This window comes from Schistocerca gregaria, chromosome 5 (genome assembly GCF_023897955.1).
Source record: "Schistocerca gregaria isolate iqSchGreg1 chromosome 5, iqSchGreg1.2, whole genome shotgun sequence".
NCBI classification, from domain to species: domain Eukaryota; kingdom Metazoa; phylum Arthropoda; class Insecta; order Orthoptera; family Acrididae; genus Schistocerca; species Schistocerca gregaria.
Genome location: NC_064924.1, coordinates 74,507,895 through 74,534,322, shown reverse-complemented (window position 1 = coordinate 74,534,322; position 26,428 = coordinate 74,507,895). Strand labels below are relative to the sequence as shown.

The 26,428-nt window shown below is 49.3% G+C and overlaps 15 non-coding genes and 1 pseudogene across 15 annotated transcripts; all 16 read left to right on the top strand.

Annotated features, from left to right (window-relative positions):
• Positions 1-821: 821 nt before the first annotated feature.
• On the top strand, positions 822-940 carry LOC126274696 (5S ribosomal RNA). Its single transcript, XR_007550257.1, has one exon. It is a non-coding gene; the product is annotated as a 5S ribosomal RNA (ribosomal RNA).
• A 1,146-nt stretch (positions 941-2,086) lies between these two features.
• On the top strand, positions 2,087-2,205 carry LOC126274695 (5S ribosomal RNA). The gene has a single exon (XR_007550256.1). It is a non-coding gene; the product is annotated as a 5S ribosomal RNA (ribosomal RNA).
• Positions 2,206-3,351: 1,146 nt separating this feature from the next.
• LOC126274694 (5S ribosomal RNA) lies at positions 3,352-3,470 on the top strand. Its single transcript, XR_007550255.1, has one exon. It is a non-coding gene; the product is annotated as a 5S ribosomal RNA (ribosomal RNA).
• Positions 3,471-4,616: 1,146 nt separating this feature from the next.
• LOC126274693 (5S ribosomal RNA) lies at positions 4,617-4,735 on the top strand. The gene has a single exon (XR_007550254.1). It is a non-coding gene; the product is annotated as a 5S ribosomal RNA (ribosomal RNA).
• A 1,146-nt stretch (positions 4,736-5,881) lies between these two features.
• LOC126274692 (5S ribosomal RNA) lies at positions 5,882-6,000 on the top strand. The gene has a single exon (XR_007550253.1). It is a non-coding gene; the product is annotated as a 5S ribosomal RNA (ribosomal RNA).
• A 1,146-nt stretch (positions 6,001-7,146) lies between these two features.
• LOC126274690 (5S ribosomal RNA) lies at positions 7,147-7,265 on the top strand. The gene has a single exon (XR_007550251.1). It is a non-coding gene; the product is annotated as a 5S ribosomal RNA (ribosomal RNA).
• Positions 7,266-8,411: 1,146 nt separating this feature from the next.
• LOC126274531 (5S ribosomal RNA) lies at positions 8,412-8,529 on the top strand (annotated as a pseudogene).
• Positions 8,530-15,799: 7,270 nt separating this feature from the next.
• On the top strand, positions 15,800-15,918 carry LOC126274689 (5S ribosomal RNA). Its single transcript, XR_007550250.1, has one exon. It is a non-coding gene; the product is annotated as a 5S ribosomal RNA (ribosomal RNA).
• A 1,146-nt stretch (positions 15,919-17,064) lies between these two features.
• On the top strand, positions 17,065-17,183 carry LOC126274688 (5S ribosomal RNA). Its single transcript, XR_007550249.1, has one exon. It is a non-coding gene; the product is annotated as a 5S ribosomal RNA (ribosomal RNA).
• A 1,146-nt stretch (positions 17,184-18,329) lies between these two features.
• Positions 18,330-18,448, top strand: LOC126274686 (5S ribosomal RNA). The gene has a single exon (XR_007550248.1). It is a non-coding gene; the product is annotated as a 5S ribosomal RNA (ribosomal RNA).
• Positions 18,449-19,594: 1,146 nt separating this feature from the next.
• On the top strand, positions 19,595-19,713 carry LOC126274037 (5S ribosomal RNA). Its single transcript, XR_007549867.1, has one exon. It is a non-coding gene; the product is annotated as a 5S ribosomal RNA (ribosomal RNA).
• A 1,146-nt stretch (positions 19,714-20,859) lies between these two features.
• On the top strand, positions 20,860-20,978 carry LOC126274685 (5S ribosomal RNA). The gene has a single exon (XR_007550247.1). It is a non-coding gene; the product is annotated as a 5S ribosomal RNA (ribosomal RNA).
• Positions 20,979-22,124: 1,146 nt separating this feature from the next.
• LOC126274684 (5S ribosomal RNA) lies at positions 22,125-22,243 on the top strand. Its single transcript, XR_007550246.1, has one exon. It is a non-coding gene; the product is annotated as a 5S ribosomal RNA (ribosomal RNA).
• A 1,146-nt stretch (positions 22,244-23,389) lies between these two features.
• On the top strand, positions 23,390-23,508 carry LOC126274683 (5S ribosomal RNA). Its single transcript, XR_007550245.1, has one exon. It is a non-coding gene; the product is annotated as a 5S ribosomal RNA (ribosomal RNA).
• Positions 23,509-24,654: 1,146 nt separating this feature from the next.
• On the top strand, positions 24,655-24,773 carry LOC126274682 (5S ribosomal RNA). The gene has a single exon (XR_007550244.1). It is a non-coding gene; the product is annotated as a 5S ribosomal RNA (ribosomal RNA).
• Positions 24,774-25,919: 1,146 nt separating this feature from the next.
• Positions 25,920-26,038, top strand: LOC126274681 (5S ribosomal RNA). Its single transcript, XR_007550243.1, has one exon. It is a non-coding gene; the product is annotated as a 5S ribosomal RNA (ribosomal RNA).
• Positions 26,039-26,428: the final 390 nt, after the last annotated feature.

The window sequence follows — 26,428 nt, the reverse complement described above, 5'->3', positions numbered from 1 at the left end:
AAGAGATGGATACTTTGCCGAACAGCCTGTGTCTTGTGTGCATGTTTTCGCACCTTTCCACGGCACGGCGCAGCACAGAGCGGCTCTGGTAGCTCCGAACGGCCGCACACGGCGCCTCGGACACGTCGGTTCGGCCCGCGCCCATCTCGCAGATGCTTCTCGTACTTGTGCTGTCATATGGACCACGACCCGAGCGGCAGCGAGCGGCAGTCGAGCAAAGTCGGGACAAGTCGGGACGGAAGGGGACAGCCGAGAATGCACCGTGCGAATTACGCAAATATCTGGAAGCGCGACGCGTGTCAGGCAGGTGAGACCGCTTCCCTCTGTCTTCATTTCTTGCTTTCTTGTCACTACCCCTGCCAGCCCTTTTTTCATGCTACCTTTCTCATGTGACATAGATGCTTCCATACTGATTTTAAACTATCGTAAGATACGATATTAAGGAGCTCAATTTGAAAAGAGTGCGCCAAGGAAGACTTCCAAAGAGTCTCTGGAAATAACAAAACAGTGTGAAGTGACAGAAATGTTGTGAAATACGTCAGGGCATATTGTTTTGTAGCAGTGCACAACGGCAAATTTGTAAACAAAAATTTACCTTTTGTCGCTACAAGAGATGGATACTTTGTCGAACAAACGAATGACAGGCGGTGCAACGAGCAGCTGTGTTGTGCGTCTGACCCACGTGGCGGCGCGCCGCACAGCGCGTCGCCTTCGAGGTGGAAGGACGTGCTTTGCGTCAAATGTGCCACCGAAAACGGAGATTGCGTGTGTTGGGAGGAGAGGCGAAGCCTTCTTCTGCCGTGCGGCTACTGTATAAGGACGCCAACGGCCATACCATGTTGAATACACCGGTTCTCGTCCGATCACCGAAGTTAAGCAACATCGGGCCCGGTTAGTACTTGGATGGGTGACCGCCTGGGAACACCGGGTGCTGTTGGCTCCCTCTCTTCTTTTAAATTTTATGTCACTACACCTGCCAGTCCTCTTTTCATACAAACTCTCAGGTGCGACAAAGATGCTTCCACAAGCATTTTAAACCACTGTATTAAACGTAAGATGTGAAATTACAGCAATGAACTCAGTTTGAACAAGAATGCGCGGAGGAAGAGTGCTAGGAACTCGTTGAAAATAACGAAACACTGCGAATCGACGGATGTGCTCTTAAAATGCGTCAGAGCCTACTGTTTTGTAGGAGCGCTAAATTCCAATTTTGTAGCAGTGCACAACGGCAAATTTGTAAACAAAAATTTACCTTTCGTCGCTACAAGAGATGGATACTTTGCCGAACAGCCTGTGTCTTGTGTGCATGTTTTCGCACCTTTCCACGGCACGGCGCAGCACAGAGCGGCTCTGGTAGCTCCGAACGGCCGCACACGGCGCCTCGGACACGTCGGTTCGGCCCGCGCCCATCTCGCAGATGCTTCTCGTACTTGTGCTGTCATATGGACCACGACCCGAGCGGCAGCGAGCGGCAGTCGAGCAAAGTCGGGACAAGTCGGGACGGAAGGGGACAGCCGAGAATGCACCGTGCGAATTACGCAAATATCTGGAAGCGCGACGCGTGTCAGGCAGGTGAGACCGCTTCCCTCTGTCTTCATTTCTTGCTTTCTTGTCACTACCCCTGCCAGCCCTTTTTTCATGCTACCTTTCTCATGTGACATAGATGCTTCCATACTGATTTTAAACTATCGTAAGATACGATATTAAGGAGCTCAATTTGAAAAGAGTGCGCCAAGGAAGACTTCCAAAGAGTCTCTGGAAATAACAAAACAGTGTGAAGTGACAGAAATGTTGTGAAATACGTCAGGGCATATTGTTTTGTAGCAGTGCACAACGGCAAATTTGTAAACAAAAATTTACCTTTCGTCGCTACAAGAGATGGATACTTTGTCGAACAAACGAATGACAGGCGTTGCAACGAGCAGCTGTGTTGTGCGTCTGACCCACGTGGCGGCGCGCCGCACAGCGCGTCGCCTTCGAGGTGGAAGGACGTGCTTTGCGTCAAATGTGCCACCGAAAACGGAGATTGCGTGTGTTGGGAGGAGAGGCGAAGCCTTCTTCTGCCGTGCGGCTACTGTATAAGGACGCCAACGGCCATACCATGTTGAATACACCGGTTCTCGTCCGATCACCGAAGTTAAGCAACATCGGGCCCGGTTAGTACTTGGATGGGTGACCGCCTGGGAACACCGGGTGCTGTTGGCTCCCTCTCTTCTTTTAAATTTTATGTCACTACACCTGCCAGTCCTCTTTTCATACAAACTCTCAGGTGCGACAAAGATGCTTCCACAAGCATTTTAAACCACTGTATTAAACGTAAGATGTGAAATTACAGCAATGAACTCAGTTTGAACAAGAATGCGCGGAGGAAGAGTGCTAGGAACTCGTTGAAAATAACGAAACACTGCGAATCGACGGATGTGCTCTTAAAATGCGTCAGAGCCTACTGTTTTGTAGGAGCGCTAAATTCCAATTTTGTAGCAGTGCACAACGGCAAATTTGTAAACAAAAATTTACCTTTCGTCGCTACAAGAGATGGATACTTTGCCGAACAGCCTGTGTCTTGTGTGCATGTTTTCGCACCTTTCCACGGCACGGCGCAGCACAGAGCGGCTCTGGTAGCTCCGAACGGCCGCACACGGCGCCTCGGACACGTCGGTTCGGCCCGCGCCCATCTCGCAGATGCTTCTCGTACTTGTGCTGTCATATGGACCACGACCCGAGCGGCAGCGAGCGGCAGTCGAGCAAAGTCGGGACAAGTCGGGACGGAAGGGGACAGCCGAGAATGCACCGTGCGAATTACGCAAATATCTGGAAGCGCGACGCGTGTCAGGCAGGTGAGACCGCTTCCCTCTGTCTTCATTTCTTGCTTTCTTGTCACTACCCCTGCCAGCCCTTTTTTCATGCTACCTTTCTCATGTGACATAGATGCTTCCATACTGATTTTAAACTATCGTAAGATACGATATTAAGGAGCTCAATTTGAAAAGAGTGCGCCAAGGAAGACTTCCAAAGAGTCTCTGGAAATAACAAAACAGTGTGAAGTGACAGAAATGTTGTGAAATACGTCAGGGCATATTGTTTTGTAGCAGTGCACAACGGCAAATTTGTAAACAAAAATTTACCTTTCGTCGCTACAAGAGATGGATACTTTGTCGAACAAACGAATGACAGGCGTTGCAACGAGCAGCTGTGTTGTGCGTCTGACCCACGTGGCGGCGCGCCGCACAGCGCGTCGCCTTCGAGGTGGAAGGACGTGCTTTGCGTCAAATGTGCCACCGAAAACGGAGATTGCGTGTGTTGGGAGGAGAGGCGAAGCCTTCTTCTGCCGTGCGGCTACTGTATAAGGACGCCAACGGCCATACCATGTTGAATACACCGGTTCTCGTCCGATCACCGAAGTTAAGCAACATCGGGCCCGGTTAGTACTTGGATGGGTGACCGCCTGGGAACACCGGGTGCTGTTGGCTCCCTCTCTTCTTTTAAATTTTATGTCACTACACCTGCCAGTCCTCTTTTCATACAAACTCTCAGGTGCGACAAAGATGCTTCCACAAGCATTTTAAACCACTGTATTAAACGTAAGATGTGAAATTACAGCAATGAACTCAGTTTGAACAAGAATGCGCGGAGGAAGAGTGCTAGGAACTCGTTGAAAATAACGAAACACTGCGAATCGACGGATGTGCTCTTAAAATGCGTCAGAGCCTACTGTTTTGTAGGAGCGCTAAATTCCAATTTTGTAGCAGTGCACAACGGCAAATTTGTAAACAAAAATTTACCTTTCGTCGCTACAAGAGATGGATACTTTGCCGAACAGCCTGTGTCTTGTGTGCATGTTTTCGCACCTTTCCACGGCACGGCGCAGCACAGAGCGGCTCTGGTAGCTCCGAACGGCCGCACACGGCGCCTCGGACACGTCGGTTCGGCCCGCGCCCATCTCGCAGATGCTTCTCGTACTTGTGCTGTCATATGGACCACGACCCGAGCGGCAGCGAGCGGCAGTCGAGCAAAGTCGGGACAAGTCGGGACGGAAGGGGACAGCCGAGAATGCACCGTGCGAATTACGCAAATATCTGGAAGCGCGACGCGTGTCAGGCAGGTGAGACCGCTTCCCTCTGTCTTCATTTCTTGCTTTCTTGTCACTACCCCTGCCAGCCCTTTTTTCATGCTACCTTTCTCATGTGACATAGATGCTTCCATACTGATTTTAAACTATCGTAAGATACGATATTAAGGAGCTCAATTTGAAAAGAGTGCGCCAAGGAAGACTTCCAAAGAGTCTCTGGAAATAACAAAACAGTGTGAAGTGACAGAAATGTTGTGAAATACGTCAGGGCATATTGTTTTGTAGCAGTGCACAACGGCAAATTTGTAAACAAAAATTTACCTTTCGTCGCTACAAGAGATGGATACTTTGTCGAACAAACGAATGACAGGCGTTGCAACGAGCAGCTGTGTTGTGCGTCTGACCCACGTGGCGGCGCGCCGCACAGCGCGTCGCCTTCGAGGTGGAAGGACGTGCTTTGCGTCAAATGTGCCACCGAAAACGGAGATTGCGTGTGTTGGGAGGAGAGGCGAAGCCTTCTTCTGCCGTGCGGCTACTGTATAAGGACGCCAACGGCCATACCATGTTGAATACACCGGTTCTCGTCCGATCACCGAAGTTAAGCAACATCGGGCCCGGTTAGTACTTGGATGGGTGACCGCCTGGGAACACCGGGTGCTGTTGGCTCCCTCTCTTCTTTTAAATTTTATGTCACTACACCTGCCAGTCCTCTTTTCATACAAACTCTCAGGTGCGACAAAGATGCTTCCACAAGCATTTTAAACCACTGTATTAAACGTAAGATGTGAAATTACAGCAATGAACTCAGTTTGAACAAGAATGCGCGGAGGAAGAGTGCTAGGAACTCGTTGAAAATAACGAAACACTGCGAATCGACGGATGTGCTCTTAAAATGCGTCAGAGCCTACTGTTTTGTAGGAGCGCTAAATTCCAATTTTGTAGCAGTGCACAACGGCAAATTTGTAAACAAAAATTTACCTTTCGTCGCTACAAGAGATGGATACTTTGCCGAACAGCCTGTGTCTTGTGTGCATGTTTTCGCACCTTTCCACGGCACGGCGCAGCACAGAGCGGCTCTGGTAGCTCCGAACGGCCGCACACGGCGCCTCGGACACGTCGGTTCGGCCCGCGCCCATCTCGCAGATGCTTCTCGTACTTGTGCTGTCATATGGACCACGACCCGAGCGGCAGCGAGCGGCAGTCGAGCAAAGTCGGGACAAGTCGGGACGGAAGGGGACAGCCGAGAATGCACCGTGCGAATTACGCAAATATCTGGAAGCGCGACGCGTGTCAGGCAGGTGAGACCGCTTCCCTCTGTCTTCATTTCTTGCTTTCTTGTCACTACCCCTGCCAGCCCTTTTTTCATGCTACCTTTCTCATGTGACATAGATGCTTCCATACTGATTTTAAACTATCGTAAGATACGATATTAAGGAGCTCAATTTGAAAAGAGTGCGCCAAGGAAGACTTCCAAAGAGTCTCTGGAAATAACAAAACAGTGTGAAGTGACAGAAATGTTGTGAAATACGTCAGGGCATATTGTTTTGTAGCAGTGCACAACGGCAAATTTGTAAACAAAAATTTACCTTTCGTCGCTACAAGAGATGGATACTTTGTCGAACAAACGAATGACAGGCGTTGCAACGAGCAGCTGTGTTGTGCGTCTGACCCACGTGGCGGCGCGCCGCACAGCGCGTCGCCTTCGAGGTGGAAGGACGTGCTTTGCGTCAAATGTGCCACCGAAAACGGAGATTGCGTGTGTTGGGAGGAGAGGCGAAGCCTTCTTCTGCCGTGCGGCTACTGTATAAGGACGCCAACGGCCATACCATGTTGAATACACCGGTTCTCGTCCGATCACCGAAGTTAAGCAACATCGGGCCCGGTTAGTACTTGGATGGGTGACCGCCTGGGAACACCGGGTGCTGTTGGCTCCCTCTCTTCTTTTAAATTTTATGTCACTACACCTGCCAGTCCTCTTTTCATACAAACTCTCAGGTGCGACAAAGATGCTTCCACAAGCATTTTAAACCACTGTATTAAACGTAAGATGTGAAATTACAGCAATGAACTCAGTTTGAACAAGAATGCGCGGAGGAAGAGTGCTAGGAACTCGTTGAAAATAACGAAACACTGCGAATCGACGGATGTGCTCTTAAAATGCGTCAGAGCCTACTGTTTTGTAGGAGCGCTAAATTCCAATTTTGTAGCAGTGCACAACGGCAAATTTGTAAACAAAAATTTACCTTTCGTCGCTACAAGAGATGGATACTTTGCCGAACAGCCTGTGTCTTGTGTGCATGTTTTCGCACCTTTCCACGGCACGGCGCAGCACAGAGCGGCTCTGGTAGCTCCGAACGGCCGCACACGGCGCCTCGGACACGTCGGTTCGGCCCGCGCCCATCTCGCAGATGCTTCTCGTACTTGTGCTGTCATATGGACCACGACCCGAGCGGCAGCGAGCGGCAGTCGAGCAAAGTCGGGACAAGTCGGGACGGAAGGGGACAGCCGAGAATGCACCGTGCGAATTACGCAAATATCTGGAAGCGCGACGCGTGTCAGGCAGGTGAGACCGCTTCCCTCTGTCTTCATTTCTTGCTTTCTTGTCACTACCCCTGCCAGCCCTTTTTTCATGCTACCTTTCTCATGTGACATAGATGCTTCCATACTGATTTTAAACTATCGTAAGATACGATATTAAGGAGCTCAATTTGAAAAGAGTGCGCCAAGGAAGACTTCCAAAGAGTCTCTGGAAATAACAAAACAGTGTGAAGTGACAGAAATGTTGTGAAATACGTCAGGGCATATTGTTTTGTAGCAGTGCACAACGGCAAATTTGTAAACAAAAATTTACCTTTCGTCGCTACAAGAGATGGATACTTTGTCGAACAAACGAATGACAGGCGTTGCAACGAGCAGCTGTGTTGTGCGTCTGACCCACGTGGCGGCGCGCCGCACAGCGCGTCGCCTTCGAGGTGGAAGGACGTGCTTTGCGTCAAATGTGCCACCGAAAACGGAGATTGCGTGTGTTGGGAGGAGAGGCGAAGCCTTCTTCTGCCGTGCGGCTACTGTATAAGGACGCCAACGGCCATACCATGTTGAATACACCGGTTCTCGTCCGATCACCGAAGTTAAGCAACATCGGGCCCGGTTAGTACTTGGATGGGTGACCGCCTGGGAACACCGGGTGCTGTTGGCTCCCTCTCTTCTTTTAAATTTTATGTCACTACACCTGCCAGTCCTCTTTTCATACAAACTCTCAGGTGCGACAAAGATGCTTCCACAAGCATTTTAAACCACTGTATTAAACGTAAGATGTGAAATTACAGCAATGAACTCAGTTTGAACAAGAATGCGCGGAGGAAGAGTGCTAGGAACTCGTTGAAAATAACGAAACACTGCGAATCGACGGATGTGCTCTTAAAATGCGTCAGAGCCTACTGTTTTGTAGGAGCGCTAAATTCCAATTTTGTAGCAGTGCACAACGGCAAATTTGTAAACAAAAATTTACCTTTCGTCGCTACAAGAGATGGATACTTTGCCGAACAGCCTGTGTCTTGTGTGCATGTTTTCGCACCTTTCCACGGCACGGCGCAGCACAGAGCGGCTCTGGTAGCTCCGAACGGCCGCACACGGCGCCTCGGACACGTCGGTTCGGCCCGCGCCCATCTCGCAGATGCTTCTCGTACTTGTGCTGTCATATGGACCACGACCCGAGCGGCAGCGAGCGGCAGTCGAGCAAAGTCGGGACAAGTCGGGACGGAAGGGGACAGCCGAGAATGCACCGTGCGAATTACGCAAATATCTGGAAGCGCGACGCGTGTCAGGCAGGTGAGACCGCTTCCCTCTGTCTTCATTTCTTGCTTTCTTGTCACTACCCCTGCCAGCCCTTTTTTCATGCTACCTTTCTCATGTGACATAGATGCTTCCATACTGATTTTAAACTATCGTAAGATACGATATTAAGGAGCTCAATTTGAAAAGAGTGCGCCAAGGAAGACTTCCAAAGAGTCTCTGGAAATAACAAAACAGTGTGAAGTGACAGAAATGTTGTGAAATACGTCAGGGCATATTGTTTTGTAGCAGTGCACAACGGCAAATTTGTAAACAAAAATTTACCTTTCGTCGCTACAAGAGATGGATACTTTGTCGAACAAACGAATGACAGGCGGTGCAACGAGCAGCTGTGTTGTGCGTCTGACCCACGTGGCGGCGCGCCGCACAGCGCGTCGCCTTCGAGGTGGAAGGACGTGCTTTGCGTCAAATGTGCCACCGAAAACGGAGATTGCGTGTGTTGAGAGGAGAGGCGAAGCCTTCTTCTGCCGTGCGGCTACTGTATAAGGACGCCAACGGCCATACCATGTTGAATACACCGGTTCTCGTCCGATCACCGAAGTTAAGCAACATCGGGCCCGGTTAGTACTTGGCTGTCTGCCCGCCTGGCAACACCTCGGTGCCGAGCGAGCAGTACTTCCTTGTGCGACTTGGCCGGCGGCGCCTCGCGTGTCGTCTGTCTCCTGCCTCGCGGCTACATTTCATCAAGTCCGTAAGTTATGGCAATGTTGTATGATAATAGTGAAGAACGACAAAATAATGTGCAATGCGAATTCGATAGTTCCGTCGGAAAACCGTCAGCTTTCGAAATTCACCGTTGGATACTTGAGGAATTGTGTTTGTCGACCGATGACGTTCTCGGAGTTCAATTTGATACTTTTATCAATTCCGTGTTTTTGAAGTTGAAAACTCCCGAATTGTGTGATACCGTGGTAAATGTTAATGATGGTATCCGTAAATTTCGACATCTAGACGGTCGCATTAGTAACGTGACTATTTCTCATGGTGGGTTTGGCCTTCGAAATGTTCGTGTGTTCAACTTGCCTTTTGAAATCCGGAATGACACAATATCTCGTCATTTGCGGCCGTACGGGACCGTGCTATCTGTTTTTAAAGAGAAGTGGTCTTCCGCCTATGTTTTTCAGGTCGAAAACGGCGTGAGGAGTGTAAAGATGATAGTACGACAACATATTCCGTCCTTCTTGTTAGTTAACGGTCATCGTGCTTTTATAACCTATAGTGGTCAACCTCAGACGTGTTCGTTTTGCGGTGCTGTTGGTCATTACCGACAAAACTGTCCTAAACGCAGGCAGCCTGTTCAGTTGCCACGTGAGGACGTTTTAAGTGGGCCTAGCTTTGCTTCTGTTGCTGCAACGAGTTTAGGTTCCGCCCCCCCCGCACGTGTGCAACTCGCGGCCGCCCCCCCTGTATCGGCCGCCGCTGACGTTATGGACACGTCTGTTCCTGATAGTGACTCTGTTTCTGTTTCTGAACCTCCTGTTGAGCCTTCTTTGCTCGCGGCTGCGACAACTGAATCTGTTTTTGAAAAACCGGTAGTGGACGAAGTCTCACCGCAATCCGTGCCGATGTCGGCAGAAATTGTTCCGCATACTGTCCCGGTTACGGAACCCGACATATCGGCGGTTGCTCCTACTACCGTCCCCGACAGTCTTTCTGCTGCCAGTGCTGTTGTAGAACGTGAAGCTTTTACTGCACCGAAACCGCGTAGGGACCGGAATGTCGCTCGAGCTTCTGGCACCCCACGTTTACGTAGTGCCAGTAGCTCTGCTTCGTTTAATACGCGTGGTTTTTCGGACAAAAATCGGAGTCCGTCTCCGGTGGCGCGTTCTCCTGCCCCCCCTCAGGTTCGGTCGGTCGGGCAACCGACCTCCCGACAACCGGCCACGCGCGACGGCGTAGACCTCGGCCACCGCCCGTCTCAGGGGGGAGGCAGCAGGCGCCACGCGAAAAAGCAGACCTCTTCCCGCACTCAGCCGGGGGGTGATGTTGTTGCTGCAACGCAGAAACGTGACATCGCGGTGCAACATTTGAAAACCTTCCTGAGCCAACCGACTTCTGATGCCGATTCCGGCATGGCGGTGGATCCGCCTTTGTCTGTGACACCTTCCCCCTTTCCAACCAAAAGAAAGGCCGAAGATTCGCACCTTCGTCGTGCCCCCCCTTCCACCCACGATTTGGTGCCGCCTTTATCTTCGGATGTCGAGATGCCCGCCGTGGAGCATTCCGTCACAGAAAGTGCAGTCACAGTTTCTGGGACTCCACCGCTCCCGCCCCCCCTTCCTAGTCAGTCACAGGATTGGTCGGCGGACGTGGAGGCCGGTGGTAACCATTAGTGTGACTCATTGTATGTCCTCCCCCTCCTAGCAAGTTTGTATGTTTTATCTTGTTTTAAGCAAATTTCATGTTTTTCTTTTATTTTCTTGTTTTTTAACTGTGTTATTACGTGTATATGGTTAACGACTGTAGCCAGTGGAACATCTTAACAGTTAATCTTAATAAGTTGCGAAATCCGCAGAAGGCTATGATTTTAAAAAATTTCTTGTATGATAATAACTGTCACGTCGCTTTTTTACAGGAGGTGACTTGTGAAGCGCTTTTGTTTTTGCATGATTTTACTGATTTTACTGTGATTGATAATATTGCCCCTGATAACGATACGGGCACTGCAATTTTAGTGCGTTCTGGCTTACCAATATCTAACGTTGACATTTTACCGAACGGTCGCGCTGTTGCTTGTACCATTTTTGGAATTGTGTTTGTAAATGTGTACGCTCCGTCAGGAAATGTTAAACCGGCCAGGGCTGACTTTTATGGTAGAGATTTGTGTCAGCTTCTATCCAGGAATGTCGATACTTTAATCGTTGGGGGTGATTTTAATTGTGTTTTAGACGACAGCGATCAAGAGCCGCGTCCAAACAAATGTCACGAGCTGGGTACTTTAGTCACTAGTTTTCAGCTGCTCGACACGTGGCGTGTTTTACACCCGGATTTCACCTACTTCACCTATTTTTACGGTACCGGGCGTAGCCGCCTCGATCGGATTTATGTGTCTAGGCAGCTGTCTGCCCGTATTTGTAGTGCTGACGTGACTCCTGTCGTATTTTCTGACCACTCCAGTTACTCCTGTCGTCTTTTATTGCCTCGTTTGTGTGTTCCTCGCCGTACCAATTTGTGGAAGTTCAATTGCAGTTTACTCAATGACGACCATTTTGTGACTTGTTTTAACCGTATATGGCAACGGTTGTTACGGACTCGAGGCGGTCATAGTAGCACCATTGAGTGGTGGGTTGCGATAGTTAAACCGGCGATTAGGAAATTTTTAATTGATTACAGCCGTGAGGCGGCACGCTGGCGTCGGGCAACGGCTCGCTTCCGCCAGGCTTGTTTACGGGACTTAGCGTTGCGGGTGACGTCACAGCCCGAGTTGTTGCCTACTATGAAGCAATTTCAAGCAAAGCTTTTACTTGACATGCGTGCCGTTAGTGATGGGGTGACCGTCCGAAGTCAGCCTGCGGGACTTGTTACTGGGGAACCTCTGTCCATTTACCATTTACACAGAGAACGCAAACGCCGTGAACGTTTGAAGATTAATGTTTGGCGGCTGCGAAACGGCGATCGAACTTCTGTACAGTCGGAAATTGAAACAGATATTTTTGAACATTTCGCTTCACTTTTCCGTGCTGTTGATGTGGATTCCGACGCGTTGCGAGATTTTTTGCAGACTGTACCCCACGTTTTAACTCGCCCGGACAGGAATCATTTAACTGCCGCCTTTACGTCTGATGAAGTTCTCGATGCCGTTCGGCGGAGTCCCAACGGGAAGTCTCCAGGTCCAGATGGGATTCCTGCGGAATTTTATTTGAAATTTTTTCATCTTTTTAGTGAGATTTTAGTAGATTTGGTAAATGATATTCGAAATGGTGTGACTGTACCAGCTGCCTTTGTGGAGGGGGTTGTGACGCTCGTTCCCAAATCCAATGCTGTGCCAAATATCGACGCTGTCCGTCCGATTACTTTATTAAATGTTGACTACAAGATCGTCACGCGCTGCGTCGCTCAGCGACTTAAAAACATTTTGCCGGCGGTACTTAGTCCTCAGCAAACGTGTGCGGTGCGCGATCGGAATATCTTTGACGCTATCCTTGCTTACAGGGACTGCATTGGTTATGTAAAAAGTGCTCGGCTTCGGACTGCGGCGATTTTATTAGTTGATTTTAAGAATGCCTTTGACCGTATTAGTCATTTTTATTTGCGTCAGGTTTTGGTGCGCATGGGGTTTGGTTATAAATTTACCAAATTAGTGACGCATCTGTTGCAAAATGCTACGTCACGCATTTGTGTTAATGGTCGTCTTACTCCTGCTTTTCGTGTAGGTCGCTCCGTGCGGCAAGGGTGTCCGCTTTCCATGGCGCTTTTTGCCATTGCGCTGGATCCCCTCCTCCGCTATATCGGTCAGGAATGTCGCGGCATTCAGATGGGGACTACCAGATTGGTTTGTAAAGCATACGCTGATGACCTTGGCGTATTTATTGAGCATTTAGACGATGTTGACAGGTTGCAAGTCGTTCTGCACAACTTTGAACAAGCTACGGGGGCGATTGTCAATACACAGAAAACTGTTCTTTTACCGCTCACCGCCCGCGCACGTACCCTTCGTAGGGACTGGTTCTGTGTACAGCAGCAGCATAAAGTTCTTGGAGTCCTTTTATCCTCGAATCCACAGCAGATGGAAGCATTAAATTGGCGGCCTACGCTGCATCGGATTCGTGCTGTTGTCAAGATCCATGCGGTCCGAAATTTGGCCCTTCGGGAAAAGGTGCAGTTAATAAATAATAACTTCTTGGCAAGGGCGTGGTACCTTGCGCAGGTTCTCCCGGTACCCAAGCAATTGGGGCGCGCCATCACACAGGCGATTTACTGGTTTTTATGGAGGGGGGAGATTTTTAAGGTGTCACATGCTGTCTGTACCTTGGGCCTGTCCGACGGCGGTTTGGGACTTGTCGATTTTTCAGCCAAATGTGCGGCTCTCCTTTGGAAGAGAATTACCGCTGTTATGCAGAAGGCACCTTGCAGTCCCACCGCGGTTGTTTTTAATCGTTATCGTCCTCATTCTGAAGTGGCACCTGTTTCTGTGTCGCACATCCCGTTTTATCTTTCTTACGTGCGCCGCTACTATTTCGATAATAGTTACCTGACACTTCGTGACATCTCCGCCCACACGGTTAGCGCTGTCTGCGATGCTATACGCGGACCTCCTATTCGTTGCAAGTGGGAGTATCGATTGCCACGCTGCAACTGGGTGGCAGTGTGGCAAAACCTCGCCAACAAAGTCCTCCCGGCTTCCGTACACGCTGCATGGTACAAGGTGGTGCATCGCACCATCCCTACCAACTCCAAACTTCATTCCATCAACCTTATCCCATCTGGAGTGTGTGACGTGTGTACTGTCGACGATACTCTTGAACACCGCTTTGCGTGTGACCGCTTCCGCCGTGTTTGGGACGTCGCCAGGGATATGATTCGTCTGATTCAGCGGGTGGACGCTCGAACCGTTACTGTGGATGATGTATTAATTCCGCAGTGTGTCGTCTACCCCACCACCAAGCGAAATGCCACGGTGTGGATCTTTGGCCATACAGTTTTTGCTATTTTCTCTTTAAAGTTGTGTACCGATTTGGACTTCCTTACCTATTTATGGACCCAACATTCTCAGATTCAGACATCGCCACATTATCGGCAAAATTTTGCAAATTTTTTGCAGGTCGCACTGGCGCATGCTTTTGCGCGTATGTCGGTACCTGCGTAACATGGATGTTATTGTCTCGTATTTTCAAATTGCCCTTGTTCGACACAATATGAATAAATGCGACTTTCTCTATGTTTTCTGGAACGAAAATTGCCGAAACTTGACTATCGAACGACATCAGAAGTCTTTTCAGTTTTTTCTGGACGTTATTGCCAAACTTCTTGTTTGGCATGAGTGTCGGTATTATTAGTTTCTTTTTTCTTTTTTCTTTTTTTTCCCCGTATGTGGCGTGACGAGATTCTTTACTGATGTTTCAGTTCTAGTTTCTAGTGGTGACTGTTTGCGTTATTTTTTTTTTCTTTTTTCTTTTTTCATTTCTTTTACTGTCGAGCGCTCCCACTTCTCGTCACGTGTCTGCGCTCGGCACTTTTGGAACCTTTCGTCGGTGTGGGATTTCACACCGGGATTACCGGCGCTTTAAAATAGCGTTTTGTTTCATGTTGTTTTTACTATACCTAGGCTGTTGCGATTTCTCTTTTTTTCATACATGAAATATTGTTTTGTTTTACGGTCGATATGAGTGATGACGGGTGTGGGGGCGACACTGTGGCCAGGCCTCAGACTAATTGACCCCTGCCCTCATTGCCGCCGCCTGCCAGCCACGCTCGATGCCCGACCGACAATGACTTTCCTTTTCCGGTGGATGCGTCGTCCTGGTTGCGTACAAATGTTTTGTGTTCCCTTTGGACAGTCGTCATCATCGATTGTTACGGTGTGAATCCGCCTTATCTTTCCGTTTCCTCTCTCTATAATAAAGAAAAAAAAAAAAGGTGCTGTTGGCTCCCTCTCTTCTTTTAAATTTTATGTCACTACACCTGCCAGCCCTCTTTTCATGAAAAACTCTCAGGTGCGACAAAGATGCTTCCACAAGCATTTTAAACTACTGTAAGAAATAAAAAAGAAAAAAAAAAAAGGTGCTGTTGGCTCCCTCTCTTCTTTTAAATTTTATGTCACTACACCTGCCAGTCCTCTTTTCATACAAACTCTCAGGTGCGACAAAGATGCTTCCACAAGCATTTTAAACCACTGTATTAAACGTAAGATGTGAAATTACAGCAATGAACTCAGTTTGAACAAGAATGCGCGGAGGAAGAGTGCTAGGAACTCGTTGAAAATAACGAAACACTGCGAATCGACGGATGTGCTCTTAAAATGCGTCAGAGCCTACTGTTTTGTAGGAGCGCTAAATTCCAATTTTGTAGCAGTGCACAACGGCAAATTTGTAAACAAAAATTTACCTTTCGTCGCTACAAGAGATGGATACTTTGCCGAACAGCCTGTGTCTTGTGTGCATGTTTTCGCACCTTTCCACGGCACGGCGCAGCACAGAGCGGCTCTGGTAGCTCCGAACGGCCGCACACGGCGCCTCGGACACGTCGGTTCGGCCCGCGCCCATCTCGCAGATGCTTCTCGTACTTGTGCTGTCATATGGACCACGACCCGAGCGGCAGCGAGCGGCAGTCGAGCAAAGTCGGGACAAGTCGGGACGGAAGGGGACAGCCGAGAATGCACCGTGCGAATTACGCAAATATCTGGAAGCGCGACGCGTGTCAGGCAGGTGAGACCGCTTCCCTCTGTCTTCATTTCTTGCTTTCTTGTCACTACCCCTGCCAGCCCTTTTTTCATGCTACCTTTCTCATGTGACATAGATGCTTCAATACTGATTTTAAACTATCGTAAGATACGATATTAAGGAGCTCAATTTGAAAAGAGTGCGCCAAGGAAGACTTCCAAAGAGTCTCTGGAAATAACAAAACAGTGTGAAGTGACAGAAATGTTGTGAAATACGTCAGGGCATATTGTTTTGTAGCAGTGCACAACGGCAAATTTGTAAACAAAAATTTACCTTTCGTCGCTACAAGAGATGGATACTTTGTCGAACAAACGAATGACAGGCGGTGCAACGAGCAGCTGTGTTGTGCGTCTGACCCACGTGGCGGCGCGCCGCACAGCGCGTCGCCTTCGAGGTGGAAGGACGTGCTTTGCGTCAAATGTGCCACCGAAAACGGAGATTGCGTGTGTTGGGAGGAGAGGCGAAGCCTTCTTCTGCCGTGCGGCTACTGTATAAGGACGCCAACGGCCATACCATGTTGAATACACCGGTTCTCGTCCGATCACCGAAGTTAAGCAACATCGGGCCCGGTTAGTACTTGGATGGGTGACCGCCTGGGAACACCGGGTGCTGTTGGCTCCCTCTCTTCTTTTAAATTTTATGTCACTACACCTGCCAGTCCTCTTTTCATACAAACTCTCAGGTGCGACAAAGATGCTTCCACAAGCATTTTAAACCACTGTATTAAACGTAAGATGTGAAATTACAGCAATGAACTCAGTTTGAACAAGAATGCGCGGAGGAAGAGTGCTAGGAACTCGTTGAAAATAACGAAACACTGCGAATCGACGGATGTGCTCTTAAAATGCGTCAGAGCCTACTGTTTTGTAGGAGCGCTAAATTCCAATTTTGTAGCAGTGCACAACGGCAAATTTGTAAACAAAAATTTACCTTTCGTCGCTACAAGAGATGGATACTTTGCCGAACAGCCTGTGTCTTGTGTGCATGTTTTCGCACCTTTCCACGGCACGGCGCAGCACAGAGCGGCTCTGGTAGCTCCGAACGGCCGCACACGGCGCCTCGGACACGTCGGTTCGGCCCGCGCCCATCTCGCAGATGCTTCTCGTACTTGTGCTGTCATATGGACCACGACCCGAGCGGCAGCGAGCGGCAGTCGAGCAAAGTCGGGACAAGTCGGGACGGAAGGGGACAGCCGAGAATGCACCGTGCGAATTACGCAAATATCTGGAAGCGCGACGCGTGTCAGGCAGGTGAGACCGCTTCCCTCTGTCTTCATTTCTTGCTTTCTTGTCACTACCCCTGCCAGCCCTTTTTTCATGCTACCTTTCTCATGTGACATAGATGCTTCCATACTGATTTTAAACTATCGTAAGATACGATATTAAGGAGCTCAATTTGAAAAGAGTGCGCCAAGGAAGACTTCCAAAGAGTCTCTGGAAATAACAAAACAGTGTGAAGTGACAGAAATGTTGTGAAATACGTCAGGGCATATTGTTTTGTAGCAGTGCACAATGGCAAATTTGTAAACAAAAATTTACCTTTCGTCGCTACAAGAGATGGATACTTTGTCGAACAAACGAATGACAGGCGGTGCAACGAGCAGCTGTGTTGTGCGTCTGACCCACGTGGCGGCGCGCCGCACAGCGCGTCGCCTTCGAGGTGGAAGGACGTGCTTTGCGTCAAATGTGCCACCGAAAACGGAGATTGCGTGTGTTGGGAGGAGAGGCGAAGCCTTCTTCTGCCGTGCGGCTACTGTATAAGGACGCCAACGGCCATACCATGTTGAATACACCGGTTCTCGTCCGATCACCGAAGTTAAGCAACATCGGGCCCGGTTAGTACTTGGATGGGTGACCGCCTGGGAACACCGGGTGCTGTTGGCTCCCTCTCTTCTTTTAAATTTTATGTCACTACACCTGCCAGTCCTCTTTTCATACAAACTCTCAGGTGCGACAAAGATGCTTCCACAAGCATTTTAAACCACTGTATTAAACGTAAGATGTGAAATTACAGCAATGAACTCAGTTTGAACAAGAATGCGCGGAGGAAGAGTGCTAGGAACTCGTTGAAAATAACGAAACACTGCGAATCGACGGATGTGCTCTTAAAATGCGTCAGAGCCTACTGTTTTGTAGGAGCGCTAAATTCCAATTTTGTAGCAGTGCACAACGGCAAATTTGTAAACAAAAATTTACCTTTCGTCGCTACAAGAGATGGATACTTTGCCGAACAGCCTGTGTCTTGTGTGCATGTTTTCGCACCTTTCCACGGCACGGCGCAGCACAGAGCGGCTCTGGTAGCTCCGAACGGCCGCACACGGCGCCTCGGACACGTCGGTTCGGCCCGCGCCCATCTCGCAGATGCTTCTCGTACTTGTGCTGTCATATGGACCACGACCCGAGCGGCAGCGAGCGGCAGTCGAGCAAAGTCGGGACAAGTCGGGACGGAAGGGGACAGCCGAGAATGCACCGTGCGAATTACGCAAATATCTGGAAGCGCGACGCGTGTCAGGCAGGTGAGACCGCTTCCCTCTGTCTTCATTTCTTGCTTTCTTGTCACTACCCCTGCCAGCCCTTTTTTCATGCTACCTTTCTCATGTGACATAGATGCTTCCATACTGATTTTAAACTATCGTAAGATACGATATTAAGGAGCTCAATTTGAAAAGAGTGCGCCAAGGAAGACTTCCAAAGAGTCTCTGGAAATAACAAAACAGTGTGAAGTGACAGAAATGTTGTGAAATACGTCAGGGCATATTGTTTTGTAGCAGTGCACAATGGCAAATTTGTAAACAAAAATTTACCTTTCGTCGCTACAAGAGATGGATACTTTGTCGAACAAACGAATGACAGGCGGTGCAACGAGCAGCTGTGTTGTGCGTCTGACCCACGTGGCGGCGCGCCGCACAGCGCGTCGCCTTCGAGGTGGAAGGACGTGCTTTGCGTCAAATGTGCCACCGAAAACGGAGATTGCGTGTGTTGGGAGGAGAGGCGAAGCCTTCTTCTGCCGTGCGGCTACTGTATAAGGACGCCAACGGCCATACCATGTTGAATACACCGGTTCTCGTCCGATCACCGAAGTTAAGCAACATCGGGCCCGGTTAGTACTTGGATGGGTGACCGCCTGGGAACACCGGGTGCTGTTGGCTCCCTCTCTTCTTTTAAATTTTATGTCACTACACCTGCCAGTCCTCTTTTCATACAAACTCTCAGGTGCGACAAAGATGCTTCCACAAGCATTTTAAACCACTGTATTAAACGTAAGATGTGAAATTACAGCAATGAACTCAGTTTGAACAAGAATGCGCGGAGGAAGAGTGCTAGGAACTCGTTGAAAATAACGAAACACTGCGAATCGACGGATGTGCTCTTAAAATGCGTCAGAGCCTACTGTTTTGTAGGAGCGCTAAATTCCAATTTTGTAGCAGTGCACAACGGCAAATTTGTAAACAAAAATTTACCTTTCGTCGCTACAAGAGATGGATACTTTGCCGAACAGCCTGTGTCTTGTGTGCATGTTTTCGCACCTTTCCACGGCACGGCGCAGCACAGAGCGGCTCTGGTAGCTCCGAACGGCCGCACACGGCGCCTCGGACACGTCGGTTCGGCCCGCGCCCATCTCGCAGATGCTTCTCGTACTTGTGCTGTCATATGGACCACGACCCGAGCGGCAGCGAGCGGCAGTCGAGCAAAGTCGGGACAAGTCGGGACGGAAGGGGACAGCCGAGAATGCACCGTGCGAATTACGCAAATATCTGGAAGCGCGACGCGTGTCAGGCAGGTGAGACCGCTTCCCTCTGTCTTCATTTCTTGCTTTCTTGTCACTACCCCTGCCAGCCCTTTTTTCATGCTACCTTTCTCATGTGACATAGATGCTTCCATACTGATTTTAAACTATCGTAAGATACGATATTAAGGAGCTCAATTTGAAAAGAGTGCGCCAAGGAAGACTTCCAAAGAGTCTCTGGAAATAACAAAACAGTGTGAAGTGACAGAAATGTTGTGAAATACGTCAGGGCATATTGTTTTGTAGCAGTGCACAATGGCAAATTTGTAAACAAAAATTTACCTTTCGTCGCTACAAGAGATGGATACTTTGTCGAACAAACGAATGACAGGCGGTGCAACGAGCAGCTGTGTTGTGCGTCTGACCCACGTGGCGGCGCGCCGCACAGCGCGTCGCCTTCGAGGTGGAAGGACGTGCTTTGCGTCAAATGTGCCACCGAAAACGGAGATTGCGTGTGTTGGGAGGAGAGGCGAAGCCTTCTTCTGCCGTGCGGCTACTGTATAAGGACGCCAACGGCCATACCATGTTGAATACACCGGTTCTCGTCCGATCACCGAAGTTAAGCAACATCGGGCCCGGTTAGTACTTGGATGGGTGATCGCCTGGGAACACCGGGTGCTGTTGGCTCCCTCTCTTCTTTTAAATTTTATGTCACTACACCTGCCAGTCCTCTTTTCATACAAACTCTCAGGTGCGACAAAGATGCTTCCACAAGCATTTTAAACCACTGTATTAAACGTAAGATGTGAAATTACAGCAATGAACTCAGTTTGAACAAGAATGCGCGGAGGAAGAGTGCTAGGAACTCGTTGAAAATAACGAAACACTGCGAATCGACGGATGTGCTCTTAAAATGCGTCAGAGCCTACTGTTTTGTAGGAGCGCTAAATTCCAATTTTGTAGCAGTGCACAACGGCAAATTTGTAAACAAAAATTTACCTTTCGTCGCTACAAGAGATGGATACTTTGCCGAACAGCCTGTGTCTTGTGTGCATGTTTTCGCACCTTTCCACGGCACGGCGCAGCACAGAGCGGCTCTGGTAGCTCCGAACGGCCGCACACGGCGCCTCGGACACGTCGGTTCGGCCCGCGCCCATCTCGCAGATGCTTCTCGTACTTGTGCTGTCATATGGACCACGACCCGAGCGGCAGCGAGCGGCAGTCGAGCAAAGTCGGGACAAGTCGGGACGGAAGGGGACAGCCGAGAATGCACCGTGCGAATTACGCAAATATCTGGAAGCGCGACGCGTGTCAGGCAGGTGAGACCGCTTCCCTCTGTCTTCATTTCTTGCTTTCTTGTCACTACCCCTGCCAGCCCTTTTTTCATGCTACCTTTCTCATGTGACATAGATGCTTCAATACTGATTTTAAACTATCGTAAGATACGATATTAAGGAGCTCAATTTGAAAAGAGTGCGCCAAGGAAGACTTCCAAAGAGTCTCTGGAAATAACAAAACAGTGTGAAGTGACAGAAATGTTGTGAAATACGTCAGGGCATATTGTTTTGTAGCAGTGCACAACGGCAAATTTGTAAACAAAAATTTACCTTTCGTCGCTACAAGAGATGGATACTTTGTCGAACAAACGAATGACAGGCGGTGCAACGAGCAGCTGTGTTGTGCGTCTGACCCACGTGGCGGCGCGCCGCACAGCGCGTCGCCTTCGAGGTGGAAGGACGTGCTTTGCGTCAAATGTGCCACCGAAAACGGAGATTGCGTGTGTTGGGAGGAGAGGCGAAGCCTTCTTCTGCCGTGCGGCTACTGTATAAGGACGCCAACGGCCATACCATGTTGAATACACCGGTTCTCGTCCGATCACCGAAGTTAAGCAACATCGGGCCCGGTTAGTACTTGGATGGGTGACCGCCTGGGAACACCGGGTGCTGTTGGCTCCCTCTCTTCTTTTAAATTTTATGTCACTACACCTGCCAGTCCTCTTTTCATACAAACTCTCAGGTGCGACAAAGATGCTTCCACAAGCATTTTAAACCACTGTATTAAACGTAAGATGTGAAATTACAGCAATGAACTCAGTTTGAACAAGAATGCGCGGAGGAAGAGTGCTAGGAACTCGTTGAAAATAACGAAACACTGCGAATCGACGGATGTGCTCTTAAAATGCGTCAGAGCCTACTGTTTTGTAGGAGCGCTAAATTCCAATTTTGTAGCAGTGCACAACGGCAAATTTGTAAACAAAAATTTACCTTTCGTCGCTACAAGAGATGGATACTTTGCCGAACAGCCTGTGTCTTGTGTGCATGTTTTCGCACCTTTCCACGGCACGGCGCAGCACAGAGCGGCTCTGGTAGCTCCGAACGGCCGCACACGGCGCCTCGGACACGTCGGTTCGGCCCGCGCCCATCTCGCAGATGCTTCTCGTACTTGTGCTGTCATATGGACCACGACCCGAGCGGCAGCGAGCGGCAGTCGAGCAAAGTCGGGACAAGTCGGGATGGAAGGGGACAGCCGAGAATGCACCGTGCGAATTACGCAAATATCTGGAAGCGCGACGCGTGTCAGGCAGGTGAGACCGCTTCCCTCTGTCTTCATTTCTTGCTTTCTTGTCACTACCCCTGCCAGCCCTTTTTTCATGCTACCTTTCTCATGTGACATAGATGCTTCCATACTGATTTTAAACTATCGTAAGATACGATATTAAGGAGCTCAATTTGAAAAGAGTGCGCCAAGGAAGACTTCCAAAGAGTCTCTGGAAATAACAAAACAGTGTGAAGTGACAGAAATGTTGTGAAATACGTCAGGGCATATTGTTTTGTAGCAGTGCACAACGGCAAATTTGTAAACAAAAATTTACCTTTCGTCGCTACAAGAGATGGATACTTTGTCGAACAAACGAATGACAGGCGGTGCAACGAGCAGCTGTGTTGTGCGTCTGACCCACGTGGCGGCGCGCCGCACAGCGCGTCGCCTTCGAGGTGGAAGGACGTGCTTTGCGTCAAATGTGCCACCGAAAACGGAGATTGCGTGTGTTGGGAGGAGAGGCGAAGCCTTCTTCTGCCGTGCGGCTACTGTATAAGGACGCCAACGGCCATACCATGTTGAATACACCGGTTCTCGTCCGATCACCGAAGTTAAGCAACATCGGGCCCGGTTAGTACTTGGATGGGTGACCGCCTGGGAACACCGGGTGCTGTTGGCTCCCTCTCTTCTTTTAAATTTTATGTCACTACACCTGCCAGTCCTCTTTTCATACAAACTCTCAGGTGCGACAAAGATGCTTCCACAAGCATTTTAAACCACTGTATTAAACGTAAGATGTGAAATTACAGCAATGAACTCAGTTTGAACAAGAATGCGCGGAGGAAGAGTGCTAGGAACTCGTTGAAAATAACGAAACACTGCGAATCGACGGATGTGCTCTTAAAATGCGTCAGAGCCTACTGTTTTGTAGGAGCGCTAAATTCCAATTTTGTAGCAGTGCACAACGGCAAATTTGTAAACAAAAATTTACCTTTCGTCGCTACAAGAGATGGATACTTTGCCGAACAGCCTGTGTCTTGTGTGCATGTTTTCGCACCTTTCCACGGCACGGCGCAGCACAGAGCGGCTCTGGTAGCTCCGAACGGCCGCACACGGCGCCTCGGACACGTCGGTTCGGCCCGCGCCCATCTCGCAGATGCTTCTCGTACTTGTGCTGTCATATGGACCACGACCCGAGCGGCAGCGAGCGGCAGTCGAGCAAAGTCGGGACAAGTCGGGACGGAAGGGGACAGCCGAGAATGCACCGTGCGAATTACGCAAATATCTGGAAGCGCGACGCGTGTCAGGCAGGTGAGACCGCTTCCCTCTGTCTTCATTTCTTGCTTTCTTGTCACTACCCCTGCCAGCCCTTTTTTCATGCTACCTTTCTCATGTGACATAGATGCTTCCATACTGATTTTAAACTATCGTAAGATACGATATTAAGGAGCTCAATTTGAAAAGAGTGCGCCAAGGAAGACTTCCAAAGAGTCTCTGGAAATAACAAAACAGTGTGAAGTGACAGAAATGTTGTGAAATACGTCAGGGCATATTGTTTTGTAGCAGTGCACAACGGCAAATTTGTAAACAAAAATTTACCTTTCGTCGCTACAAGAGATGGATACTTTGTCGAACAAACGAATGACAGGCGGTGAAACGAGCAGCTGTGTTGTGCGTCTGACCCACGTGGCGGCGCGCCGCACAGCGCGTCGCCTTCGAGGTGGAAGGACGTGCTTTGCGTCAAATGTGCCACCGAAAACGGAGATTGCGTGTGTTGGGAGGAGAGGCGAAGCCTTCTTCTGCCGTGCGGCTACTGTATAAGGACGCCAACGGCCATACCATGTTGAATACACCGGTTCTCGTCCGATCACCGAAGTTAAGCAACATCGGGCCCGGTTAGTACTTGGATGGGTGACCGCCTGGGAACACCGGGTGCTGTTGGCTCCCTCTCTTCTTTTAAATTTTATGTCACTACACCTGCCAGTCCTCTTTTCATACAAACTCTCAGGTGCGACAAAGATGCTTCCACAAGCATTTTAAACCACTGTATTAAACGTAAGATGTGAAATTACAGCAATGAACTCAGTTTGAACAAGAATGCGCGGAGGAAGAGTGCTAGGAACTCGTTGAAAATAACGAAACACTGCGAATCGACGGATGTGCTCTTAAAATGCGTCAGAGCCTACTGTTTTGTAGGAGCGCTAAATTCCAATTTTGTAGCAGTGCACAACGGCAAATTTGTAAACAAAAATTTACCTTTCGTCGCTACAAGAGATGGATACTTTGCCGAACAGCCTGTGTCTTGTGTGCATGTTTTCGCACCTTTCCACGGCACGGCGCAGCACAGAGCGGCTCTGGTAGCTCCGAACGGCCGCACACGGCGCCTCGGACACGTCGGTTCGGCCCGCGCCCATCTCGCAGATGCTTCTCGTACTTGTGCTGTCATATGGACCACGACCCGAGCGGCAGCGAGCGGCAGTCGAGCAAAGTCGGGACAAGTCGGGACGGAAGGGGACAGCCGAGAATGCACCGTGCGAATTACGCAAATATCTGGAAGCGCGACGCGTGTCAGGCAGGTGAGACCGCTTCCCTCTGTCTTCATTTCTTGCTTTCTTGTCACTACCCCTGCCAGCCCTTTTTTCATGCTACCTTTCTCATGTGACATAGATGCTTCCATACTGATTTTAAACTATCGTAAGATACGATATTAAGGAGCTCAATTTGAAAAGAGTGCGCCAAGGAAGACTTCCAAAGAGTCTCTGGAAATAACAAAACAGTGTGAAGTGACAGAAATGTTGTGAAATACGTCAGGGCATATTGTTTTGTAGCAGTGCACAACGGCAAATTTGTAAACAAAAATTTACCTTTCGTCGCTACAAGAGATGGATACTTTGTCGAACAAACGAATGACAGGCGGTGCAACGAGCAGCTGTGTTGTGCGTCTGACCCACGTGGCGGCGCGCCGCACAGCGCGTCGCCTTCGAGGTGGAAGGACGTGCTTTGCGTCAAATGTGCCACCGAAAACGGAGATTGCGTGTGTTGGGAGGAGAGGCGAAGCCTTCTTCTGCCGTGCGGCTACTGTATAAGGACGCCAACGGCCATACCATGTTGAATACACCGGTTCTCGTCCGATCACCGAAGTTAAGCAACATCGGGCCCGGTTAGTACTTGGATGGGTGACCGCCTGGGAACACCGGGTGCTGTTGGCTCCCTCTCTTCTTTTAAATTTTATGTCACTACACCTGCCAGTCCTCTTTTCATACAAACTCTCAGGTGCGACAAAGATGCTTCCACAAGCATTTTAAACCACTGTATTAAACGTAAGATGTGAAATTACAGCAATGAACTCAGTTTGAACAAGAATGCGCGGAGGAAGAGTGCTAGGAACTCGTTGAAAATAACGAAACACTGCGAATCGACGGATGTGCTCTTAAAATGCGTCAGAGCCTACTGTTTTGTAGGAGCGCTAAATTCCAATTTTGTAGCAGTGCACAACGGCAAATTTGTAAACAAAAATTTACCTTTCGTCGCTACAAGAGATGGATACTTTGCCGAACAGCCTGTGTCTTGTGTGCATGTTTTCGCACCTTTCCACGGCACGGCGCAGCACAGAGCGGCTCTGGTAGCTCCGAACGGCCGCACACGGCGCCTCGGACACGTCGGTTCGGCCCGCGCCCATCTCGCAGATGCTTCTCGTACTTGTGCTGTCATATGGACCACGACCCGAGCGGCAGCGAGCGGCAGTCGAGCAAAGTCGGGACAAGTCGGGACGGAAGGGGACAGCCGAGAATGCACCGTGCGAATTACGCAAATATCTGGAAGCGCGACGCGTGTCAGGCAGGTGAGACCGCTTCCCTCTGTCTTCATTTCTTGCTTTCTTGTCACTACCCCTGCCAGCCCTTTTTTCATGCTACCTTTCTCATGTGACATAGATGCTTCCATACTGATTTTAAACTATCGTAAGATACGATATTAAGGAGCTCAATTTGAAAAGAGTGCGCCAAGGAAGACTTCCAAAGAGTCTCTGGAAATAACAAAACAGTGTGAAGTGACAGAAATGTTGTGAAATACGTCAGGGCATATTGTTTTGTAGCAGTGCACAACGGCAAATTTGTAAACAAAAATTTACCTTTCGTCGCTACAAGAGATGGATACTTTGTCGAACAAACGAATGACAGGCGGTGCAACGAGCAGCTGTGTTGTGCGTCTGACCCACGTGGCGGCGCGCCGCACAGCGCGTCGCCTTCGAGGTGGAAGGACGTGCTTTGCGTCAAATGTGCCACCGAAAACGGAGATTGCGTGTGTTGGGAGGAGAGGCGAAGCCTTCTTCTGCCGTGCGGCTACTGTATAAGGACGCCAACGGCCATACCATGTTGAATACACCGGTTCTCGTCCGATCACCGAAGTTAAGCAACATCGGGCCCGGTTAGTACTTGGATGGGTGACCGCCTGGGAACACCGGGTGCTGTTGGCTCCCTCTCTTCTTTTAAATTTTATGTCACTACACCTGCCAGTCCTCTTTTCATACAAACTCTCAGGTGCGACAAAGATGCTTCCACAAGCATTTTAAACCACTGTATTAAACGTAAGATGTGAAATTACAGCAATGAACTCAGTTTGAACAAGAATGCGCGGAGGAAGAGTGCTAGGAACTCGTTGAAAATAACGAAACACTGCGAATCGACGGATGTGCTCTTAAAATGCGTCAGAGCCTACTGTTTTGTAGGAGCGCTAAATTCCAATTTTGTAGCAGTGCACAACGGCAAATTTGTAAACAAAAATTTACCTTTCGTCGCTACAAGAGATGGATACTTTGCCGAACAGCCTGTGTCTTGTGTGCATGTTTTCGCACCTTTCCACGGCA